The sequence below is a fragment of the Tenrec ecaudatus genome, chromosome 9, assembly GCF_050624435.1.
Source record: "Tenrec ecaudatus isolate mTenEca1 chromosome 9, mTenEca1.hap1, whole genome shotgun sequence".
NCBI classification, from domain to species: domain Eukaryota; kingdom Metazoa; phylum Chordata; class Mammalia; order Afrosoricida; family Tenrecidae; genus Tenrec; species Tenrec ecaudatus.
Window position 1 is genome coordinate 75,797,993 of NC_134538.1, and position 24,741 is coordinate 75,822,733.

At 40.1% G+C, this 24,741-nt stretch overlaps 1 protein-coding gene and 1 pseudogene across 2 annotated transcripts in view; one reads left to right on the forward strand and one right to left on the reverse strand.

The window, feature by feature from the left end:
• Positions 1-24,741, forward strand: part of PDE1C (phosphodiesterase 1C) — a 537,043-nt gene that overhangs the window by 376,422 nt on the left and 135,880 nt on the right. The window lies entirely within an intron of this gene.
• Positions 20,028-20,789, reverse strand: LOC142456991 (E3 ubiquitin-protein ligase SIAH2 pseudogene; annotated as a pseudogene).

Sequence of the window (24,741 nt, forward strand, 5' to 3'; positions counted from 1 at the left end):
ATGAAGAAAGCATAATGCACAAGAACCAAGGGGGACAGAGGATATAAATGATCCTGATCTTGATGCAAGTTCCATCTGAAACACCAGAGCAGCCCCAGGATAAAGAGAGCGGAGTTTGGGGTGAGAGCCTTCTCCATTTGCAGATAGAAGGCGCAATCTGCCAGATCCTGTGCCTCAGGACGCCAGGGATGGTCTTTGAAGGGGAGATTTTGGTAGCCATTGATTTCATTTAAGAGCTTTTGAGGCCCTTTCATGTTGTCATGGCCTTTTACAAATGCAACAATCACAGATGGGTACTGCTCTTTAAAGCAAATTAATGTCAACATAAGTCTGAGCCAGACCTATGCATCTCTGAGCATTATGTTCCATTATGCTGCCCATGTCAAGCCTTTGAAGAGTCATTTTAATGCATTGGCTCTGTGAAAAAGTCTGCTGAAAACAATACTTCCCTTAATGATATTAATAGTCTTGAGATAGGATTTGGATAAGTTGCTATTTCATAAAACAACTGGATGAAAAGAAAGAAAGAAAAAAAAACCCTCGAGAAGTACCAGTAAAAGCCATAGAAAACAATCAATGGCATTATTTTTCTCCAAATTACTACATTAAACTTGAATTAAAGAGCTGGAAAGTTATTGATCCACTCTTTATAATGCTCCATATTTCCTCTGAATGCCTCCCCTTTTTAGTTAGCTATTGTTCTTCAATCATGATGTTTGATAATACTCTTGTCTAACCAAATGGTCTGTTAAAATAACTATATCCCAGCTCTGGGAATGCCCTTGTTAGAAATGACATATTGAACAGTTGAGATTCAAATCACTTCCCTTTTTAAAGCCCTTTGGAAATAGCATTGCTACAGTAAATCATATTGAATACTATCCACCACGCCATACATCAAGCACTTTCAAAGACATTTAATGTCATAAGATTTTCCAATATTAAACCCCAGGAGATTTGCAGGTGGTTGGGGTGATGAAGAATAATTAGAATGTAAATTAATGTATTGGTTTATTGTATCAAGCATATCAATAAATAGCTACTGATTTATTTGGACTTTTTGTTTTTTACTTTCCCTGCTGTGACAGGTCATCAATTGAATTAAATATGAGTCAGGTCTAGCTCCAGTGTTCTGGGCTCATGTTAAGCAAGAAAGGGGCATTTTGCAGAACAATATTTCCTCTCTTTCCAGAAATGTGTCTTTTTAGAAAATCCTTAAGACAATGTCAACAAAGGGAGAACAGCTGTAACAACGGACATTCCAACAGTCATGAAGTTGGCTTAGGACTGGACAATGTGGCTCACATAACCGACCCCAGCCCCATAACTGAATAAAAGGATTTATTCCTGAGTTGTAGTTACGTCACCACTTCTCCATGTCTTCCTGTATAATTGCCCCTTGATTAGCCAGCCCTCACCCCTTCTGGGTGGGTTCTACCTGGGTGGGGGTCAGGTACACAAGACTGGGTCCCCCTTCCTTTCCTTACTGCCACCCCGCTTCTCCAAGTCCTCCCACAGCTTCAGAGGAATAGTGATTCTTTCATACGCAGTCTGGAACTTTCCATTCCAAGTATGTTGCCACTAGACAACAATTTCTGTGTTGTTAGTTCATTCTTAGGTGCCATTAAAATGGTTCCAACTCGTAGTGCCTTTATGGGGCAACAGAACAAACCCTATGCGGTTGTGCGCCATCTGCACACTACTGTTCCTGTGCTTGAACCCACCGTTGCAGCCAGTCCATCATATGGAGAGCCTTCCTCTCTTTCACTGCCCGTCTATCTTACCAAATGTGTAACTGCTTTTGTGTTATAGTTACTAAATAGAAAAGCATGTGGCAAGGATAAGTTAGTTTGTCTCTGTAACATGGATATCTTTTACCAAAGTCATTCTTGAGGTGACTCATTCACATGTCCATAGTCACCCTTTGTAAGGATTGGAGAAGACAGCTGCTCATGGGAAAGGGGGAAGGAATCCAGATCCGGAAATCACAAATCCTTACTAGCTCGTCCCGCCCCTCCCCTCCCCTCCAGCCTTCTTCTTTTGCTTTGGGCCTAAACTCCATCAAGTGAATGGAGTGTCAGTGAGAAGGAAGGATCCTGCTGGGTTTTAAAATGTAACAATTGTAGAGTAAGTGACATACAAGAAGCTGAGTGGAAGGGAGGCTTACGGAGTATACTCTGAAGGGTTCCCCTCCCCCCAAACTTGTTTATTTGTGCTCATGAACTTAAACGGCAGATGGCACTCAAATGCGGCTCAGTTGTATTGCTGAACTGTTTTGAAGAGACTAGCGCTGGAGAGCTCTGTTTAAGGACAGATACCAGCTCATATTTAGTCCTTCACAGGAGGTGCCAGGATCAGCTCCTGAAATTGCTCCAAAGACATCTTAGGCTGCTCCCAGATCCCCAAATACAAAACTTGTGTTAATTGTGTCGGTTGTCCTGAAACTTCAAATCACTCCACGGTTTGCCCTGGTGTCTGAGTAAGGGCCACTTTCAACCATGGTTGCATCACTAATTTCAAGCCACTTGTATAACCCCCACCCATCTGTCAGTTTGGCATACTGTGGAGACTTGTGTGTGATGGTGCTGGAAGCTGTGCCTTCGGCATTTGAAATATTAGCAGGGCCTATTTCACAGTGTGTCAGGCTTCAGACTAAAACCAACTGGAAGGAAAGTCTTCCAAGAATTGACTACTCACAAGAGAATATCATCTGACATAGGAATGGGAGATGAAGCCCTATCTTGAAAGGCATTCGAACATGAACAGTGACGGCACCAATGGTCTGAAGCATGCCAGGGATTGTGATGATGGCACAGGATTGGGTCACCTTTCATTTTTTGCACTTGGCTTACCATAAGATGGAGCAAACTCAATGGCAACTACCAAGTGCAGCTTCTCCTCTGTGCTCTGTGACTGCATGTTTCAGCGTTGCCTTTCTGGCCTGCTATTGATTATTCCCTTGGCCTCTTCCTTCTCTGTGACCAGATTTTGCCACAGTTTATTATTTATGACATTCCCCCACCCCCATCCCTCTTTATTAGAATGGGATCAGACATAACTGCATTAACTTGAACCCTGAGGGCTGCTCTTTTTTAGAACATTAGCAACATAGACAGTTTTATAGACGATTCCTATGATTAGCTGCTTTCCATGGGGAGAGCTCGAGTGAAAGCTGAATGGTGCATGTGGATTATAAATAATGTGCTGTACTAAGTATAGCCCCAGATTGATGCATCGTTTTGTTGTGGCAATACCAATAAACCCACACCACCTGCCCTTTTCTGGGGAGAGACCCGTGACTCAGAATGATTGTGTACTTGGATGATTGTGTACAGAATGATTGTGGATTTTTGAGGTGAATCATCAGACCTCATGGTTCCTGCGCTCCAGTGCCCCTTGGTTGCCAAAACAAGAGATTGAAAGATGAGATATTCTGTCTAACCACGCATTTGAGAGCAAGAAGATAAAATTCAAGTGCAATGTTGTAGGCAAATGTTTGCATACAGATCTGTGAATCACAACCATATTTAGCTAGCATCTCACACACATTTCTATGTGTATGGGGGTAAAGAATACATTTTCTATATAGTTTCTAGTCAGCCAACTCTATTGTCTTCCTTTTAAATATCCCTATCAGATACTTCTTAACTCTAAAAGTCACCCAATTGATTTTATTATCTAGGTTTTGATACCGCATAATATGAAACTAATACTTCTTATTATAAAGTACATTTTATTGTATAAGTCTATTTTTACCCAAATGTAGAGAAACTGATATTTTGAACAGTGATGGCAACTCTTTGGCAAGGAAATGATAAAAGTTCAACTAGGCTTGAGGTAGAGCTCTCTGTTCCAGAATAGTAGAATTTTACTATTCGTATCCTCTTAACTTACACACGTACATGTAAAACACCAACAATCAAAGAATGCACACGTACTGCCATCAAGTCAATTCTGTCAAAATGACCATGTAAGACAGACTGGAACTGCCCCGTGTGGGTCTCTGAGACTGTGACACTTTACAGGAGTTGAAAGCCTCCTCTTAGCATACTGGCTATGTTTGTAAATAAACTTAACTACATGAACTAAAAGCACAAACAACCATTACTGCAGTCACACTCATTTACATCAATCTGACTAATTTGTAAACTGAGATTTTAAATATGTAAATAGGGACAGCCTGACTACTAGTATTTCTCTTCACCACTTTAACTCATTCAGTGGATGACTGTCCAGGAGACCAAGCATGGTCTTTGGAATCTTGTTTTGATTTAAGAAATGCATAAACTGAAAAGCAAGCATATTCAGTCTGAAAGAAAAGAGAGGTTGGGTAAGGGTATGGTGGCGGTGCTTTATTCATTGTGATATGCCTCATTCAGTCAGGCCAGTTGATAATTCATCAGGTGCCCGGTTTTTGTTGAAGATAGAATGGCTCCAGATAGTCAAATGTCCTCACTGAGGGGAAGACGCATGGACCTACCCTGATGCAGCCCGGGGTGATGGAGCAGCCATGTGGAGACCCCTGCTAGTGCTGAGATGCTTACACACTCACTGATTCAGCTTTCCTCCTGCAGTTAGCAACATTGTGTATTTTGTGAGATGGAGGAGGACTTTGTGGATTGATATCGGACTTATCGGCTAATGTTGGACTTGTGGGCTTGGGCAGCACTGGATTGGGATGTTTTCTTGATGTGCATTTACCCTTAAAATAAACCATATATATATGAGTTTCTGTGGATTCGTTTCTCTAATGTACCTAGACTAACACAACCAGAAAATAGTGGGATGTTGAATTGTGAGATTTGACTGTCTTGGGTGTCAACATATCATTCCATAGGATGGGTGTGTGCGGGAGTTGTGTCCCTAATACAAAACATACTTCAGGGCAATTTGGAGTTACTGTTATGCATTTGTACGACTTGAACATTTAAAATTTTGTTTCCACATTTGTTTTCTTAAGAGAATTCTGTCTGAAAACCATTCTGTCATCATGATTTTCTTGTCAGAACTGTGGATTCTGTAACATCTTTAGTCGTGGTAGTCCAGTTTTCCCAATAACTTTGTTATGTCATATGAAGGATTGAACATTTGAGTGTGTAGTGTGTGTGGCATTGAATTGTGAATTAGTGGGACTTAAGATGTAACAGTTTACCAACATTTGTAGATAATGGTCCTCAATAATATCTTTATAAAAATTTGCCTCTAAATTTAAAGCTGGAGTCATTGGAATTTGTAAACAAATTGTATCTGCATGCTATTTAGAATTTTGGTACAGGCATTAATAATTGTGTACATATTGTTCGTAATGTCTCTGTACTGATCTAAAAACAACCAATAAAATGCCAGCTACCAAAAAAAAGTGTATCATCTGAGAATAATGATATTTTGACCTCTTTCTTCCCAAGATAATACCTTTGATGTCTTTTCGCTGTCTTATGTTGTTAGCTAGGATCTCCAGTATGATGTTAAAAATGAGTGGGGACAAGGAGCATCCTTGTCTGGTCCCCTTTTTCAGTGGCATTTTTTTGTCTTTTCTCCATTGATCACCACGTTGGCTGGTGGTTTTTCATATACGTATAATATTGTATATTGTTGTATAATTATATATCATATATATTGTATAATATTGAGGATTTTCCCTTCCATTCCTATCATCTTGAGTGTCTTAAATAGGAATGGGTTTGGATGTTGTCGAATTCTTTTTCCACATCTATCAATATTATCATGTGGTCCTTACAAGTTTTCATGTGAATTTGGCAAATAATACTAATGGTCTTTCATATGTTGAACCATCTGTGCATCCTGGTATGAATCCCACTTGGTCATGATGAATTATTTGTTTTATATACTTTTGTTTTCTGTTGGCTAGTATTTTGTTAAGTAGCTTTGCTTCAATGTTCATTAGGGATATTGGTCTGTAGTTCTTGATACTTGTGGGATCCTTTCCTGCTTTAGGTAACAGAGTTATACTAGCTTCATAGAAAGAGTTTAGGCGTTTTCCATCTTTTTTCTATGTTCTGAAAGAGTTTGTATAGAATTAGTGTCAGTTCTTCCTGGAATGCTTGGTAGAATTCTCCTGAGAAGACATCTGCCTGGGGGATTATCTTGCCGGTAATCCCTTGATAACCTTGTCTATTTCTTCCATTGCTATGAGGTTCTTGACATCCATCTGATTTAGTCTAGGGAGGGATTGTTTTCCCAAGTATTTGTCCATGTCTTCCAAATTGTTGAATTCGTTAGAGTACAGGCCTTCATAGTACTGTGTAATTATCCTTTGGATTTTATTAGGGCCTGTTGTAATGTCATCTGTTTCATCCCTCATCCTTGCTATTGGAATTTGTTCCTTCCTTTCTTTGGCTAGGTTTGCCAGTGGTCTATCAATTCTGTTAATCCTATCAAAGAACCAACTTTTAGCTAAATTAATTTTTCCATAGTTTTTTTCTTTTTTTTCTCTCCTCTATCTCAGCTCTGATTTTTATTATTTCTTTACTTTTGCTATTAGTTGCATTGTTCTGTTGACTCTACTCTAATTGGTGTAAGTTTTATGCTAGCATAACAACCATAGAATCTTCATTTTTCATGTGTTCATATATTGCTATCAGCCTCCCTCTGATAAATGCCATTGCTGTGTCCCAAAGGTTTTGGCATATCATATTTTCATTCTCATTGGTTTCTAGAAAATTCCTGATTTCATCTCTGATCTGGGCCAATGCCTACTCCTTTTGCAATAGAGAGTTATATATTCTCCAATTGTTCATCCTTCTTCTCTTCCTTATGGTATAGCGATCTGAGAGAGACATCTGTACATTCTCTATGTGTTGAATTTACTCAGGTTCTACTTATGTCCCAGTGTCAAGTATGTGCCATGTGGACTTGGAAAGAATGTGATTCTTTTTTTTTTTTGTATTTGGGTGGAAAGCTCCAAAAATATCTATCAGGTCAAGTCATACAATTGTGCTGTTTAGATGTGTAACTTCCTTGATAAGTTTCTTTCACTGTGATCTGCATTTTTCAGAGAGTGGTGTGTTAAAGTCACTTACTATAATTGTTGAGTCTGTGATTTCTTTTTCCATCTTTTGGAGTGTTTGATTTATGAATTTCTTGGTTCTCTCATTAGGCACGTATATATTTATTATGCTCACTGGTTCTTGGTCTGCTGTTCTCTTGAGCATTATATAGTGTTACTCCTTGTCTCTTGACATGGCTTGTACTTTGAAATTTTTTTTGTCAGATATTAAATTCACTACCCCTGATTTTTTATTTGGCATTGCCATTGGCTTGGTATATTTTTCTACAGCCTTTAAGTCTCAATCTGTTTTTGTCTCAAGCTTGAGATGTGTCTCCTGTAGGCAGCAGATTGATGGGTTGTTTTCTGAGCCAACGTGTTAGCCTCTGCCCTTTAATGCCTGAGTTCAGTCCATTGATATTCAGTGTTATTACATCCATTTGTGGATTCTCTGATGTCATCTTGTTCCTTTTGTGTTGGGTGTTTTCCTACCTATCTGTCTTATCAGTTTGTGTTGTGTGTACGTGTGTGGTTTATTCTTGCCTTCATTCCACTATTGAAATAATACTATCTTGGGGGCTGTTTTCTCTTTGTCGCACTCTTGGTGGAGTTGTTCTATGTGATGGTCTTTTATTTGCATTCGGTGAGTGTTGATCTTCTTCCCATACTGAATCGGCAAGGATCTTTTGTAGATCTGGGTTTCTTTTTATGTATTCTTTGAGTTTTTCCTTATCTTGGAAGACTCCTATTTATTCATCTATCTTAATAGATAATTTGGTCAGGTATAGTATTCTTGGGTTTGCATTATTTTCTTTAAATTTTGGAATATGTTACTCCACTCCCTCCTCTTCTTCATTGTGCCTGCTGATAGCTCTGAACATATTTTTATTTGGGTACCTTTATAAGTGACTATTTTTCCCAAGCTGCTCTTATGATTTTCTCCTTTTCCTCATAGTTGGATAATTTACCTATTACGTGTCTTAGTGACTTCTTGGGATTCAATCTGGCAGATGTTCTTTCAGGCTCTTGTATGGTTGCCGGATTTTCATTTATTGAGCTGGGGGCGTTTTCCACTAAGAATTCCCTGCTATTTTTGCTGTTGACTTCTTTGTTGTGTCTTGCTCCAGTAGTCCAATTATTCTAATATTGTTCCTCCTCATATCATCAGACATGGCTCTCAACTTTTCTTCAGCTTCTCTGATTGTCTTATTTGACTGCTTTTCCCCATTTGTTGTGGTCTGCTTGGTTTTTCTCTAGGTCACTGTTGAGTATCTCTGCTTCCTCAAGTCTTTTCACGAAGTCTGTTAATTTGCTACTGTTTTTTTAATTTCATCCCTTAGGTCTTGTATTTCACTTTGGTATGTTGCCTTTATCTCCTCTATCATTTTATCATTTTTCTGTATTGCTTCCATCACATCCACTATGACTGCAAGCAGCATTCTGAAAAATTATTTCTGTGGCAGGTCAATGTCTGCTTGTTCTATGCATGTTGTTAGGTTCATGACTTCTTTCATCATTGTCTTCTGTTTCTCCTGATTTTTCGTTGAGGCTGTTGCAGCTGGTTGCTGTTTACGTATTGCTTTAGAGGAGCCTGGCACCATCTTCCACAGTCGAAGAGTGCTAGGCTTTCTCTTGGGGGACTTGTATTAGTGCTACTAAGAAATACCTTCAGATAGCTCCACTGGGGGCCAGGGTACTGCTGTATCTTCCTGTGGTTTCACTCTTACCCTAGCCAACCAGTATTCCATTATTTGGAATGTGAATTGGATAGTCCTCTCATGGGATGTTACTCAGGTCTTGTGGGAGCCCACGAGGATAGCATCTCACTGGCTGATCTCCCAGTAAGCCATAGTGGTGTGTCTCATGGAGCTTGGATCCCCTTGGGTAGCATGGGGTGTTTCCCTCTGCAACTAGAGTTATGCAGAAGGTGTGTGGGCATACCCTCCTTGGTGGAGAGCACCATAGATGGCAGCCAAAACTACTCTAGTCAGAGAAATTTCCATGGAGATTGGACAGACGTACCTGGAGCAGTGTGGAGCACCACAGATGGTAGGCATGAGTTACCCCGGTCACTTGTAGGGCCTTGGGGTATAGGCAGGAGTTCTCCCAGCCATTGAAAGGGGAGATTCCCCAGCTGCTTGGGATATGGTGGAGGGCAGGCATGATTTCCTTAGCTGCGTGTAGAGTCAACAAGTGAGGGGAAGCTCACCCAACTGGCCAGTCAGTGTTGCCCTAGGTGGAGGGGAATGAACTGGAGGCCAGAAGTTTCTTGTAAAAGGAAAGAGTGGAAGAAGAGAAGAGAACAATAGATAAGAGAAAACAAAGACAAGAGCAAAAATTTTAAAAATGAACACACACACAAAAGTAAAAACGAGTCAACAAAAGAAAACAACAAAAAGGAGAAACATTCTGCTGAGACTGTGGCCGTAATGAGAGAAGAGATAGATGAAGTAGATAAAGAAGAACAAGTGAAAGAAGAAAAAAAGAAAAAGAAAAAAGATAAAGAGATAGCTGAGCCCCATTCCATGCTGTGTGTATCACTGTCTTGTGACATGTGCAGCACTCCGACAGGGGGCAGGCTGGAGCTCCTTCTTCTGTCTGGGTGGAGTTGCCTTAGATGGAGGGTAGCTGCCAGGAAGACAGCAGTGGCATATAAAAGGAAAGAACAGGAGAGAAGAGGAAAAAGAGAGGAAAGGAAGTAAAAAGAAAGAAAAAAAGAAAACTGGGCCCATTGATTTAAAAAAGCAAAACTGGATGGTGGGAAAGGCAGAAGGGAGAGAGAAGAAAGAGAACAAAAAGAATAAGTAAAGAGATAACTGAGGTTTGATTGGCTGACTGTGGGGCTGGAGGAGTGGCTTGGTGTGCCCACTTGGTGTAGAGTCCCACAGATGCTGGGTGGAATTACCCTCACAGGCAAGATCACAGCAGAGGCCAGGCAGTGGTTCCCGCAGCAGTGTTGAGTGCTGGAGATGACTGGTATAACTGCCTTGTGCTGTATGCAGCACTGCAGCCGGGGGTGGTGGTGGTGGGGTAGTTCAATCAGCCCCTTCTAGGGCCCCAGGACAAGCCGAGGGTCCCCCAGTCACACAGAGAACAGGCAGGACTTGAAGGAGAAATTCTTTAATGAAAAACAATTAAAAAAAAACATATGTTCACAAGTAAGTTTGAAGTTTGAATTACCATATATGCTTGAGTATAAGTTGATCCAAATAATTTTACCACCAAAAAATGCATTAAAAATGTGTTGAGAAATTGGCTTATACATGAGCATATATGGTATTCCTATGGAATAGTTTTTTAAATGTGAAGAACCATATTAAAAACTATTAAATCCCACCCACATTCTTAAAGATTGCCTTACTTAGATTGCCATGTGAAGTGAACTATTGGTTGCTTACCATTCAATCATTGTCTGGATTCTGGTCTTTTATGTTATTATTACATTCGTGTTTTCTTTCTTCCCATTCCTTCCCAGTGCATTCAACTCTTTCTTCCATAAGGTTTAGTTCTGCTTCAACTATTTTGTTGCCAATCAGTACTTCTGTAGTTGTAGGAATGATTTTCACTTATTTACAGGTGGCTTTTGACAATGAAAATGAATACCTCCATAAAAGAGTATATTTTCAAGGAACTTCTGCACAGAAAAGTTGACTCACTTTAAGATTGCCATCAGATCAGAGATATAGTTTCCTATTATGTATCATAAATCTGCTTGTATCTTTGGTACATATTTTTTCACCTTCATAGATTTTATTATGTTTTGATAAATTACTTTTTGCCCTGAAATAAATGGCCTGCCAATGAGCTACAACACATTAACGTTTGATGAAGAATGAAATGGAAAGGAAATATATAAAATTATAAATAAATGTACAAGTGATATCCTCACAACAGGGGACCCATCGTCTAGTTTGTGGGGCCATGTGATGACATTCCCATCGCTGTTCCCAGACAGAACATCTTCACACTCGTTCTTGTCATTCGTCTCCTTAGATTCACATTCCACAAAAGGAGTCTCTTTCACCTGCTTCCATCAGGTTTTGTACGTTCTTATTTATGAAATCTCTCCCCTGTGTGTGGATTTTCTCTGTGATAATTTCCGGATAGAATGAGTCATACAGTTGCCCCTATCTCTGGAGGTCCTGTGCTCCTGGCATAAAGGCGTCAAATACAGGAAAGCAGGTATTTTTATATACGATGACTTGGTGCCCTCTCCTTAGACTTTTCTTTCTTGTACAAGAATATATATCTTCCTTTTAATTGTAGGCTGAGTACTCACTGTTCTGATTTGCATGTACGAAACACACATACACCCTACATACAAAAAAATAAAACTAAACTCACTGCCATCAAGTTGATTCTTGCTCACAGAGGCCTTATAGGATAGGATACAGTGGCCCCTTTGAGTTTTCAAGAGTGTATGTGTTTACAGGAGTAGAAAGCCTCATCTTTCTCTTGAGGAGCAGCAGGTGGTTTTGAACTGCTGATCTTGTGGTTAGCAGCCCAACATGTAACCACTGCACCACCAATACACCACATAAGAGTCTATGTTTGCTTTTCAATTTCTCTCATTTTCGTTCTGCCTTGCCTCATGTCATGTATATACTAACATAGTGCTTCACACCAAATATGTGTATCATACGTTATATGCATTTGTAGAAGCTGCTGAAAGATTATCAACACTGTATGAACCTCTCTACATGCATTATTCCATGTAATTATCACCAAATGTATAAGTCAGGTACTCTTTTGTGCCTAGTTTTTCAGAGAAGAATTAGAAATAGAGAGTGTATAGAGAGATCTGAGGGGCCGGCCCCAATCCCAACTACATGGACAGCCCCTCTCCTCCCAGAAGAATTTACTTCAGAGGACAGCATTGAAGCTAAAGTTCAGGGAGAGGGACATGTCTTATCAGAGCACACGGGAGCAAGTGAAGGAGGAGGAAGAGAGAGTGGAGCACATACTGGTCCATTAAGCTTGAGGATGATATCCCTTCTATGAGCAGCCAATCCACAGAGAGGACCATAGGGCCAGTGCCACTATGAGCATGGCAGACCTCCCTGACCTATGAGGGACAACACTGGAGACACAATGTGGGAATTGCACCCAATCTGACCCCACAACACTGAGGCAAAACCCTTAGTTGCATGCAACAGAACGGCAAGGGGAGCAGAACAAGGAAGTCCCCAGGGAATACCAAAAATAGATGTTTGAGGCCAGGGTGTGGCAGCCCATCAGCTTTGACAGAAAAACACCCCTAAAGGTCACGAAACAGACCTTGAACTATTTAAAGGCTTTTCCCTTATTTTTTGTCATTGGTTTGATATTGTTGTTTTGTTTTCTTTTGTTGCTTTGTTTTGCTCTGTCTTGTTTTTTGTGCATATCATTTTCTCTGCAGGTCTATCTAGAGAAGATAGGTGGGGTAAACAAGCTGAAGGAGAAAACAACAGGACCGAAGGTTCCAGGGGACATGTGAAAGGGGGAGGTAGGGGACATGAAGTGGGTGTTAACAAACCCAGGGACAAGGGAACAAAAACGGATCCAAAACTGATGGCAAGAAGGGTGTAGGAGACCTGGTAGGGCTTGATCAAGGACACTGTAACTGAGAGGAATTACTGAAACCCAAATGAAGGCTGAACATGATAGTGGGACAAGAGAAAAGTAAAAGGAAATAGAGGAAAGAGGTAGGGGGGAAAGGGCATTTATAGAGCTCAAAATACGGGTATATACATATGTAATATATTTATATGTGATTATGGGAAATAGATCTATGTGCCTATATTTATAGGTTTAGTATTAAGGTGGCAGATGGATATTGAGCCTCCACTCAAGTACTCCCCCAATACAAGAACACTTTATTCTATTAAACTAGCATTCCATGATGCTCATCTTCCCAACACGGTCGCTGAAGACAAAGCAGGTGCATAAGCAAATGTGGTGGAGAAAGCTGATGGTGCCCGGCTATTAAAAGATATAGCGTCTGGGGTCTTAAAGGCTTGAAGATAAATAAGTGGCCATCTAGCTCAGAAGCAACAAAGCCCACATGGAAGAAGCACACCAGCTTGCGTGATCACGAGGTGTCGATGAGATCAGGTATCAGGTATCAAAGAACAAAAAAATCATACCATTGTGAATGAGGGGGAATGCGGAGTGGAGACCCAAAGCCCATCTGGAGGCAACTGGACATCCCCTTACAGAAGGGTCATGGGGAGACGATGAGCCAGTCAGGGTGCAGGATAGTACCGATGAAACATACAACTTTCCTCCAGTTATTTAATGCTTCCGTCCCCCCACTATCATGATCCCCATTCTACCTTACAAATCTGGCTAGACCAAAAGATTTACACTGGTACTGGTAAGAGCTGGAAACACAGGGAATCCAGGACAGATAACCCCCTCAGAACCAATAATGAGAGTAGTGATAACAGGAGGGAAAGGGTAAGGTGGGATAGAAAAGGGGAGCCAATCATAAGGATCTACATATAACCACCGTCCTAGGGGATGTACAATAGAAAAGTGGGTGAAGGGAGACATCCGACAGTGTAAGACATGACAAAGTAACAATAACTTATAAATTATCAAGGGTTCATGAAGAAAGGGGGCTGGGGAGGGAGGGGGAAAATGAGCTGGTGCCAAGGGCCCAAGTAGAAAGAAAGTGTTTTGAGAATGATGATGGCAACAAATGTGCAAACGTGCTTGACACAATGGATGGATGTATGGATTGTGTTAAGAGTTTATGAGCCCCAAATAAAATGATTAAAAGAAGAAGAAGAAAGAAATAAAGGGAGTTTAAGGATACTTGTTCAAGGTCAAACATTCAGTAAATGAAAAGAGGTAGTTTTGAAAAGGAATAATTTGTGTGCCAACAGCTATGTGCTGCAGTCTGGGCTATGCCCCCTCTTACTCACTCATTACTACATGAATGAGTGCCTGTCTTCTTCATTTAACCGGAAGCTTCTTCCACCACTTATCTCTGTAGCCCACACAGCACCTGCCATATACTTGGCACTCACAAATGCTGTTAACTCAACAATACTCTTGGCTGTAGGCATGGGACTTTCTCATCTAAACATCTCCCTATATGCAGACCAACCCAGTGAAATAGTCTCTCACTGTACAGGAATGTATTTAAAGCAAAATAAATTATATGGGAATCACATAGTATACTAACATGTGCTTATTATAATGCAAAAGATATTTTAAAGACATTAAGTGAAGTTAAGATAGTAAATCAGGATCTCATGATGCTACCACTTTTCAGAGAGCACAAAGAATCCAGAAGAATCATGTGAAAAGTGAGTGAGAGGGTGAAAGTTGCTGACTGTAGATGCCTGTCTAGAAATGGTTCTGGAATATTTGACAGTAAAAAAATAAAAGGGTCTGGTTAGATAATGGCCTTATACTTATGAAGATGTAGGAAGAAACTTAAATAGAAGAGAGTGTACTTGAAGTGAAAAGTTTAATTTTACATTCATCATTCATTCAACATGTTTATTATACATCACACTCATAATATTATGAAGACAGTTTTGACCATAAGAGGTTTAAAAGTAAGCAAAAATTGGCACATATTAAGTTATCTAGTTCAAGTTGTAGAAAGGATTTATTTTGTGGATCCTTGCATAGGATAATTTTGCAAGAAAAGACATTTGCCTTTTCAAATAGATATTTTTCTCCCTTAAATTTTTCTGAAAGTAGATGGAAAAATATTTGATCATAACTATGTTTTTCAGGAAATCAAGTTTAAAAAATTTAGGACTAATCATAGGTGAAGGTGTCTAAAATTTGCAGAAAAAATGTTGAATTAAAAGATAAAGTCCCTTCCCCCACCACTAACTTTTTGAAGTCCCTTTGTGTAACATAATGATAATACTTAGTTTTATGTAGAATAGTTGATGTCAATTTTGACTTGTTTTGGGATTCTAAGGTCTAAGACAATGTTTTCCAAAGTGGGCGATACCACCCTTGGGGTCTTTGGAATGATCCAGGGGCCTACAAGAGCAATATCTATATTTTATCCTTGATTATGGGCTATAGTACAAATGTTTTTAATTGCCAAGACACACAATAAATGTTGTATTTCCAGAAAAGGGAGCAGGAGGCCAAATACATTTGAGAATCAACAGTATAGAATAATATCTGCCAGCCATTGAAACTCCAGTGAATGCAGTTCTACGATGGAGAATAGTTCTGCTCTGACTCATGTACCGTCGCCTAGAATTGAAGTGGACTCAATGGGAGCAGTTAGAACAATATCCAGTTCACTGCCATTCTGAATATTTATTGTATTAATTGGAGTCTATCTCTTGTTACGTTGATTGTAGTGAACTTAAACTACTATTGAGCTGTGAGCACTACAGGGCCAAAGTCTATAATAGAGTTTGTTGAAATGCATTACATAGTATCCAACCTACAGAAAGTATGCTTGTTCAATGTATAAAATAATTAAATGTATAAAATAATTAAATCAACCAGATAAAACGTTTGGCATCATTTTTACCGAGTTTTTCAGTTGAATAATAATTAGATAGTCCTTTACACTACTGTTTAAAATGCTCCTAGATGAAATGATGGGATCATCTCATCAACAGACATGGTCAGTTAAAAAACCATTTGCAAAAGCCATTAGAACCAATCAGTTATACCCATGAGCTGGGAGGCTAGGACACACAGTATAATTTACTGTGAAAATATTATTTGTACTCATTTGAATTGTGATGGGAGTTTTAATGAGATTTTTATTGAGCAGTTCTTTCTCATTGGACTGAAAGTGCGATGCAAAATCAACAAATGCCCGAGAAGGTTTTATGATTAGCCGTGTTAGCAGAGAGTTGCTGTCACAATTAGCAGCGATCAATAAGAGGATAATTATACACACATACACAATTTCCTGTTTATTCTATAATTACATGTCTGCATATTATATCTCTCTTCAGAAAAATCTGCAAAATTCAACACTGTCATAAGACCCCAAATTTAAGATAAGTTTCTTTGGTTGTATGTAGAATTTTTATTCTTATGTGATGTTTCCTGTAAGTTTCATAGCATGAAAGCAGTGTCTTTAAATCCAAATTCATCATTACCCCTGATGAGAAATTACAAAATTTCCAGATACATTCTAATTCATTCCTGTTTCTAAAAGTTAAGTTTACTCTAAAAGAATTTAACAGAAATGCCTATTCATGATTTTTTCATTGTTGAAAGTGCACACGTAAAAACATACACCACTTCAGCTATTTCTACATGTATAATATGATGACACTGAGTAGTGGCATCAATGCTCACTATCTTTTTCTGGTTTCTTTCCCCCTATGAGCAGATGAAACTTGTCTCAGAATTATTAGTTTGTTGAAGTTCAAAGTTTGTGGTGGTTTGTTTGCTTGTTTGTTCATTTTGTGTTCTGTATTTTTCTCTAGAATTTATCAAACCAAAAGATAAAATGGCTCATTTTCCATTTGCCAATCCCAGGCCAATCCAGACTTGATTCAACTTCTGTTTGGGGTTAAAGTGGAGTACAAGGACAAGTCTTTCTCTGAAGATTGTAGAAAGAGCCCTTTATATTCCTGTGTACACAGAAGACTCCTCATGAAACGTAGAACATCTCCATTCAGAATGTTCTCATAGGCCTAATTTCACTATTCTAGTTTTGTGTGCACCGTTATGGATAAGAAAGCATAGGATCAGAATAAGTTTAAAGGGAAATCATTACTTCTTATTGTGTCTCAATCATATCTGTATCTCCATGACAAAGATAACTAAAGAAGAACAGATAATTATATAAGCGCTAATGCTGGCCCTTTGATTAAAGTTGCACATGTAATTTTCCAGATGGGCAACTATGAAATATGATTAGATTAATAAAAAGAGTTTGGCTGTCTTTCTGTCTTACCTTGGCAGCCATCGTTGGAAAAGTCTCTCCGAAGGAAGCAGTGTTTTCATTCCGGGGTTCCCAGTTTGAAGCTGTTGGCAAAGCATTGGCTATCCTGGTCTTTAAAATCTTAAAATTGCTACATCACCCAAGGAATGAGCACAGCACAGAGTGCTTCAAGATTGCCAAATTATACAATGATTATTCATGCATCAATTCATGCATGAATCTGGCCTATGATTCTTGAGTGCTACTTACAATTCACTGGGGCTTGGGTATTAGATCTTTAGAAGTCATTACTAACTGAATTATTGTATTTATCAGTAATCTCCATAAAGGTTTTCTTTTTCCTATTACTTTATAGTATATTGTCAAAGTTGGCTATCTCTTGACTGCAGTACCGGTTGTTAGCTGCCATTGAGTCACTTTCGACTCATGGCGAAACTCTACCCTGTCCTGCACCATCCCCACAATTGTTATATTTTGAGTACACTGTCGTAACACCGTGTCAGTCCATCTTGCCGGTGGTCTTTCTCTTTTCCACAGAACGACCATTTTAATCATGCACGTGCCTCCTCCAGGACTGACCCCTCCTGGTAGCATAACATGTCCAAAGTACATGAGAGAACATCTTACCATGCTTACTTCCCTGGTGTTTTCTGGCTTTAGTTCTTCCAAAACATCTTTGTTTATTCCTCTGGCAGTTAATGGTATATCCCAATTCTTCAACAATACCACAATTCATGGGATCAAACCAAAGACCAATTGAGAGGATGGCAAAGGACTGATGAGTGTTTCATTCTATTGTATGTGGGGTGGCTCCATGCTGGAACCAGCTCTACAGCTCCTAACAACAACAACAACCCCATGCATTACTTCTTCTCTGGTCTTCCTCATTCACTGCCTAGCTTTCATAAGCATGTGAGATGATTGAAAATACGGTGGTCTGCATTAGGTGCACCTTAGTCCTCAAAATGACATCTTTGCTCTTCAACGCTTTAAAGAGGTTCTTGGGCACAGATTTACCCAATGCATGGTGGCATTTGAATTGTTGACTGACAACTGCTTCCGTGAGATTCAGTTGTGGATCCAAGTAAAGTGAACCCCTTGCCAACTTCAATCTTTTCTTGGTTTATCTTGTGATTCATTACTAAGTTTTGAGAAATCTTATTTTCCCTACATTGAAGTGTAATCAGTACTGAAGGCTTTAGTCTTTGAAATCCATTATTAAGTGCTTGAATTCCTCTTCTTCAAGTTTTCTTCACTTTCAGCAAGCAATCACAGGCTGGTCATGAGCCAATCTGATGCCACCTTCCATCTCATTTTGTTCACCTTCTCAGATTAGTTGTTCAGGATATCGATTGAATGAGTTTTGGGAAAGGATAAGACCTGGACACACCCCTTTCCTGATCTCAAAACATACAAGTTGTCTATTTGAACACTAGTCTCTTTGTCTATGAGTACAATTAAGATCCACCTGACATTCGCCATGATATCCTTTGTCTATGTCTTCTTCTGAATCTGACTTGAATTTCTGCCTTTGCCTATAGATGTACTGCTGCAACTGCTTTCAAACAAGCGTCCCCCAGATTTTACTTGCATGTGATATTAATGACATTGTTCTCTACTTTTTATATTCTGTTGGGAAATTATACATCTATCATTACTAATAAATATTATAAATAATCAGCACTGGAATTTTAATGTAACATTATTCTTTACTTCTTTTGAAACCAGCTGCCATTTCGTTTTCAGTGATCGTATCAGAGCAGGTAAGCATCAAGGAATGCTGGGTTACTAGAACAAAGTGTTCTTGCATTGAGGCAGTACTTGAGTAGGGGCCCAATGTCCATCTGCTACCTTAATACTTAACATGTAAATATGTGTGCATAGATCTATTTCCCTGTTCTTATATGTAAACATGTTTACATATGTACATGACCATTTAACCCCTATAAAGACCATTTGCCTCTGAATTCTTTCCTCTATTTCCTTTTACTTTCCTCTTGTCCCACAATTATGTTCGGCCTTTATTCAGATTTCAGTAATACCTCTTGGCTACATTTCCCTTGATTAAGTCCCACGAGACCTCCTACACCCTCCTCACTGTCAAGTTTGGATCACTTGTTGTTCCCTTGTCTCTGAGTTTTTTGACACCCCACTTCCTGTCCCCTGCCTTCCCCTCTCCTGTGTCCTCCCAGAACTGCCAGCATTGTTATTTTCTCCTCTGGAGGATTGTTTATCCTGCCTATCTTATCTAGATAGACATGCAGAGACAATAATAAGCACAAAAATATGACAAAGCAAAACAAAACAAAAACAACCATCACAACAAAAAACTCAACAACAAAAGAAGAAAAGCCTATAAATAGTTCAAGTTCTGTTTCTTGACCTTTAGGAGTGTTTTCTAGTTGAGTCTGAAAGGATGTCAGACCCTGACCAAAGTCTATTTTGGGCATTCCCCAGGGACTTCATTGCTTTGCCCCCCTAGCTGCTCTGTTACACGCCCTTAGTGTTTCACCCTGGTGTGATGGGGTCAGATTGGGCACAGTTCCCACATTTTGTCTCCAGTGCTGTCCCCCGTAGCCTATGGGTCAGTGAGGGATGCTGTGTTTGTGTCTCGTGGTGGGGTTTGTCCTCTGGTCCTCTCTGTGCATTGGCTGCTCTGAGCAGGAATATTGTCCCTGGGGCTTGGTGGGTCAGGATGTGCTCCACTCGCTCTCCTTCCCTCTTCGTTTGCTCCTGTGTGCTCTGATCAGATATGCCCCTCTCCCTAAGCTTTGGCTTCAGTGCTGTCCTCTGAAGTGCATTCTTTGAGGGGTGGGGGGTCTGTCCACATAGTTTGGATTGGAGTTGGTCCTACTGGCCTCTGTTGATTCCTTGCTTCATGCCATTATGTTGTCGTATTCACATGTTGTGTAGCAATATTTTTTACTTATCTGAATATATAACTGTGTTAATCTGAGTTGACTAGAGAAACAAATGAGAGATGCTTATATATGTGTAGAAAAGAACTTTATATCAAAGAGTAATTGTATATTAAGATTGTATTTTTAATTAAAAATTATATATATTTTTTGAACAAAACATCTATAAAAACCTTTATTAAATGTAGAACGCTATGCCCCAAAATTATGGACCGCACATGATGGATCAAGGATAACATGTAGAAATAGTCACATTTATCCCAAGGTTCCCATTGTCTGCAAAAAAGATGTGCTATGGGTGTGTAAAAAACCAGGCAGTCGCTGTTCATGATGGTCGAGTAGGTCACGCCGTCATGAGTGGATGGGGTGTGGCCTCCCACGTCAGTCTCCCGCAGTTCCCATTCAACTCCAGTCTGTAGGCAAGGTTCTCAGCCTGCTTGCGGGTACCAATGAGCAGGACAATGGGAAAGAACCGTGGTGGCATTGATACTTGTCTTACTTCTCCAGCACCAGCATGAAGTGGTGGCCCAAACACGACTGCATCATCACCCAGTCGACAGCCCCCGGCAGGTTTGCCTGCCGCCAAAAAGACGATGTCTTCTCCCTGAAGGGTGGTGATACTCTGTGGGCATGCATGAGGTCCATCACGGATTCCAGGAAGCCTTGCCACTTGCAGGATGCCCTTGGGCAAGGGCAGGGATAGGGACGGTATTCACAGACGTCCTCGTGCTCTGGCTTCTCTGTGTGGCGCAGGGTCAGCGAGCAGCCGGTGGTCGCATAGTTGCAGGGAAAGAAACAAGATGGCCAGGGCCACCTTCTCCATAGCCAGATTCCTGATGCTGGGAGTCAGGGCTCCCCTGAATATCGCACAGTCGCTCAGCTTCTGGCGGCATTGGTTACAGATCAGATGCCTGGCCTGGCATGCTGCCGCCTGCTTTCGCCTCCCGGGGTTGGCTTTTGCGGGTGGGGTGGGGGGGAAGGCGTTCATGAGGGACTCTAGCCTTCCCACTCATCATCCCCACCCCCGGGAGCCACAACGAGGCATCCTCTGACTCAGACCAGAGGGGTAACAACTTTCAGCCAGTCCAGACCAAATCCTAATGTCCGATATTAGCCCATATATACAATAGAAGTCCATAAATTCCTCTTCAAACTCATGCAGCACATGCAATGATGCTGAGTGGAGGAAGATCACAGGCCATTGGATGAAGTCTTGTGGATCTAGTGGCGGTGGAAGCATCTCAACACTGGCGTGATGCTCCTCCATGTCTCTGAGTATGCCTCTTCATGGCTTATCAACAGGAAGGTGAAGATGAGAAAGAGTGTGGGCTACCTCTCAAGAGAAACAGAGGAAGTTCCCAGAATCCTCATGAGAAGGCCAAACCCATAAGGAAGCATGATCTGACTGTGACCTGATTGACAGACTAGATTCCCCCTTCACTCTATTAAGTTGACATGACATTATGTAACTACCACAATTAACAATGAAACAAGTAAGTAAAATATGTGATCTGTATAGATTCTTCTTTTTATGCCTTTTAGCTTTTTTTAAATTAAAAGAGATAGCCAAATGCCATTGCATTTCTCAACTGAGAACAGATCATTAAACATTTGGCTTTCCTTGGTTCAAGATTTTCAACGTCAGCATTATTGCTGGTTGGACAAGATGATTCTTTGTTATGGGGACTGCGCTGTGCATTTTGGCTATTAAGCCATATCCTTGGCTTCTATCATCTAGATACTACTCAAACCATGGTAATTATTTCTTTGATAAGAATTTATACCATACCATCTCCAAGAAGTTGAAGATTAAAAATGTCCTAAATGCCCAACTCTTCCAAGATGCTATTCTGCTCCATCCCCCACCCCCTCACATCCTCCTTGAGTGTAGTCAGTCCCTCAAGTCCCTGGGTTCTGCTATTCACAGAAACATCTCAAAGAAACTTATTAAATGTTAAGGAGATGTCTCACGTGCTTGTGGGTGCTCTTGAGTACCAAATCCAGAGGCGAGCCAAATACAGGATCTAGAACCAGCAGCCCAAAATGTCAAAGCAGGTCTTCTTGATTTTACCATAGCTCAGTCAAGAAATGGTGATGGTGTAGACGGAGGTGTGGCTTTTGACTTTTAGTAGACCACACCCACAATGTAACCAAGATGACGTCTTAAGTCACAGCATCTAGTAAAGTAATATTAAATCTGCCTCCAAAGAAACAGAGATTAGAAAACTAAACTGAGTACCAGTGAGTCAATTCAGACTCACAGCGACCCTACAGGACAGGGGAGAGATGCCCCTGTTCTTTTCTAACACTGTAACTCTTCCCGGGAGTACAAACCCTCCTCTTCCCTCCCAAATGGAGTCATTAGGCACACTCATAATGTCCAGAATTATAGCATATCACACAAGGAAGTATGGGTAGAAGGGCCATATTAATTAATTGACTACATCTCAAATGGCTTCTAGTTGTGACACCAAAATGTGTCCAAATATTGCCACATTTCTCCGGGCCACAAAATCACCTTAGAGTGAGACAGTGCTGGTGAATACATTCAAGGGTCAGTTTAATCTAGTGGAAGCCTTTGGGCAAAATGACAGCAATAACTGACTAATTTGCTCCTTTCCCTTATGGGATGAAACTCACAGTGTTCATTTTAAAAGCTTACCCTTTGTTTATGTCTCTCTGTCTTGCGTTCCTTGCTCCCTTTCTCTGTCTGCCTCGCTTTCCTTTTTGTCTCACACGGACTCTCCCTCTTCCTTTAGTCCCAGCAGCTTTCTCACAAATGACTTACAAAAATCTGTGCTGCTTTTATTTTTAACACTTCCTTTAATAACTGGGCATTTTGGCGGCTCATCGGGCTTACAAGATCAGTTGCCACTTTCCGCTGCAGTATTATCTACTACTGAGACTGCCTGGCATTAATAGGAAATCCCTGCCTACCTTGCAAAGCAGTGCTGGGCCAAGGGCACTCTGACAGGAGGCGAAACTGCACAAGTGATGTGAAGCTTCATTTGATGGGCAGAGAATCCAGCAAGATAAAAGGCAATGTCTTGAGTGTTTTGTATTGGACACATAAATATCTTCTGCCAGTTAAACTTTAGTTTGGGATGGAGAGCATCATTCCGGTTAAATTGGGTCATCTTATTTCAAGCCCTTTGTTTCTACCCTTTTCTAAAGTGTCCATGGAAATGTCCAAGGAATATAAACATGACATGAAATATACTCACATATATATCTCCATTGCCTTTTAAATGGTCTTGCCTAGGAGTTTGACAATGTGAAGAAGTGGGGAAGGTTATATATTACTGGGGAAAGGAGAGAGAGACACACACACATGCACAGATTACTGTAAAATTTTAGTGATGAGTGTAGTAACTGTTGTTAGTTGCCATCAATTAAGTTCTAATGTCTGATGGCCACTTGTGTACAGAGAAGAACTGATCCGTTGGGCTTTCACACCGTGACCTCACAAAAGCAGACTGACAGGTCTGCCTTTTAATGGACCTTCCAGTGATCTTGAACTGCCAAACTTTCAGTTTGTAATCAAGCACTTCACTACTTGTGCCCAGAGACTTGAGTAGCAATATGCATTCTTTGATCTCAATTCTGATATTGAACTTCAAAATTTTTGCCCCAATAAAAAATTTCTGTTTTGATGTGGTCTGTAGTGTCAAAACCAGACACAATTAAAATATGTTACATGAATGGGTGTGCATAGTTAATGTGAAAATATATCACCATTGGGGATATTCTTGATGAAACCATGTAGTAACGTGGAAAGGAATTCATGGCAAGTAGAAACTAATTTGTGTAGGAGAAGTATAAATCAATCACCATTTAGAAGATCTATCCATGGGCATATGACCAAATAGCTGCTAATAGTTGTTTTCTATGAGTGGTAGAAGTCAATGTGATTTTTGCTTTCTCTTATTGCTAATAGGTAATTTATAAATTTCCCTCAATGGTTGTGTGTTGTTTTTCAAATGCAAATGAAAGGTTTTTAAATTTTAAAATAAAAATCCAGGCAGGGAAGGGAAAATTACAAATATGTTTTTCTTTGTAACTACTTGTTTTATTTTGAATCTTCTCTGATACTTGTAAAAGAGCATGAACTCTAGTAAGCTTTCTTTTTCAGCTCACATTTGTACGTGTGTAGTCGTTAAGAAACTACACACATGCAAAGAAGCAAACCAAACTCTTGCTTACAAGGCTGTTAGGGAAAGTGTTAAATAAAACCTGAGAAAGTTTACACAATGTAAATATTGTTGAGAATGTTCAATGGTTGGTATTGGTGCTCTGACTACTGGAAAGGACAGAACCCCCCCCCCCCAAAAAAAAAGAATATGAGATGTGATGGGTCTGTGCTTAGGAGCCCTGGGGTTGTAGAGGTTATTCAGTGGGTTCTGATCTGCATAGTTGGGTGTTTGAAACAACCAGCAACTTTTCAGGGGAAAGACTGGGCTTTCTACTCTCCTAGACAGTTACAGTCTTGGAAACCCACAGGGGTTGCTCTGCATCAGTATTGATTGGATGGCAGTGAGTTTTTTTTATTTGTTTTAGGTTCTGTACTTAATTCAGAATCCATAGTCCAAAGTTGTAACAGTGTCTCTGGTAACTGGCAGTCAAAATGATATATGTGTTGCCTTTTAAAATGATATTAACTGGTCATCAGACAGTGTCCAGATAGAGAGGAAAAAATGTAATATCCTAAGCCAAAAACAGAAGAGGGCTTCAACAAGTTCTGGAATAAATGGAATTAATATATAATGGGATTTTTTTCTCAAACCGTTTGAAGCCCTGCTCATATAGAAAGAACTCCAAAGAAAGACAAGGGTGTCATTGCAGATGTGGAAATGAAATATTTCAAATAATCTGAGATGATCTTCCTCACTTAGATTTATAAACTAATAAGTCTATTGAACTGGCAAAGAGAGAAAACCAAA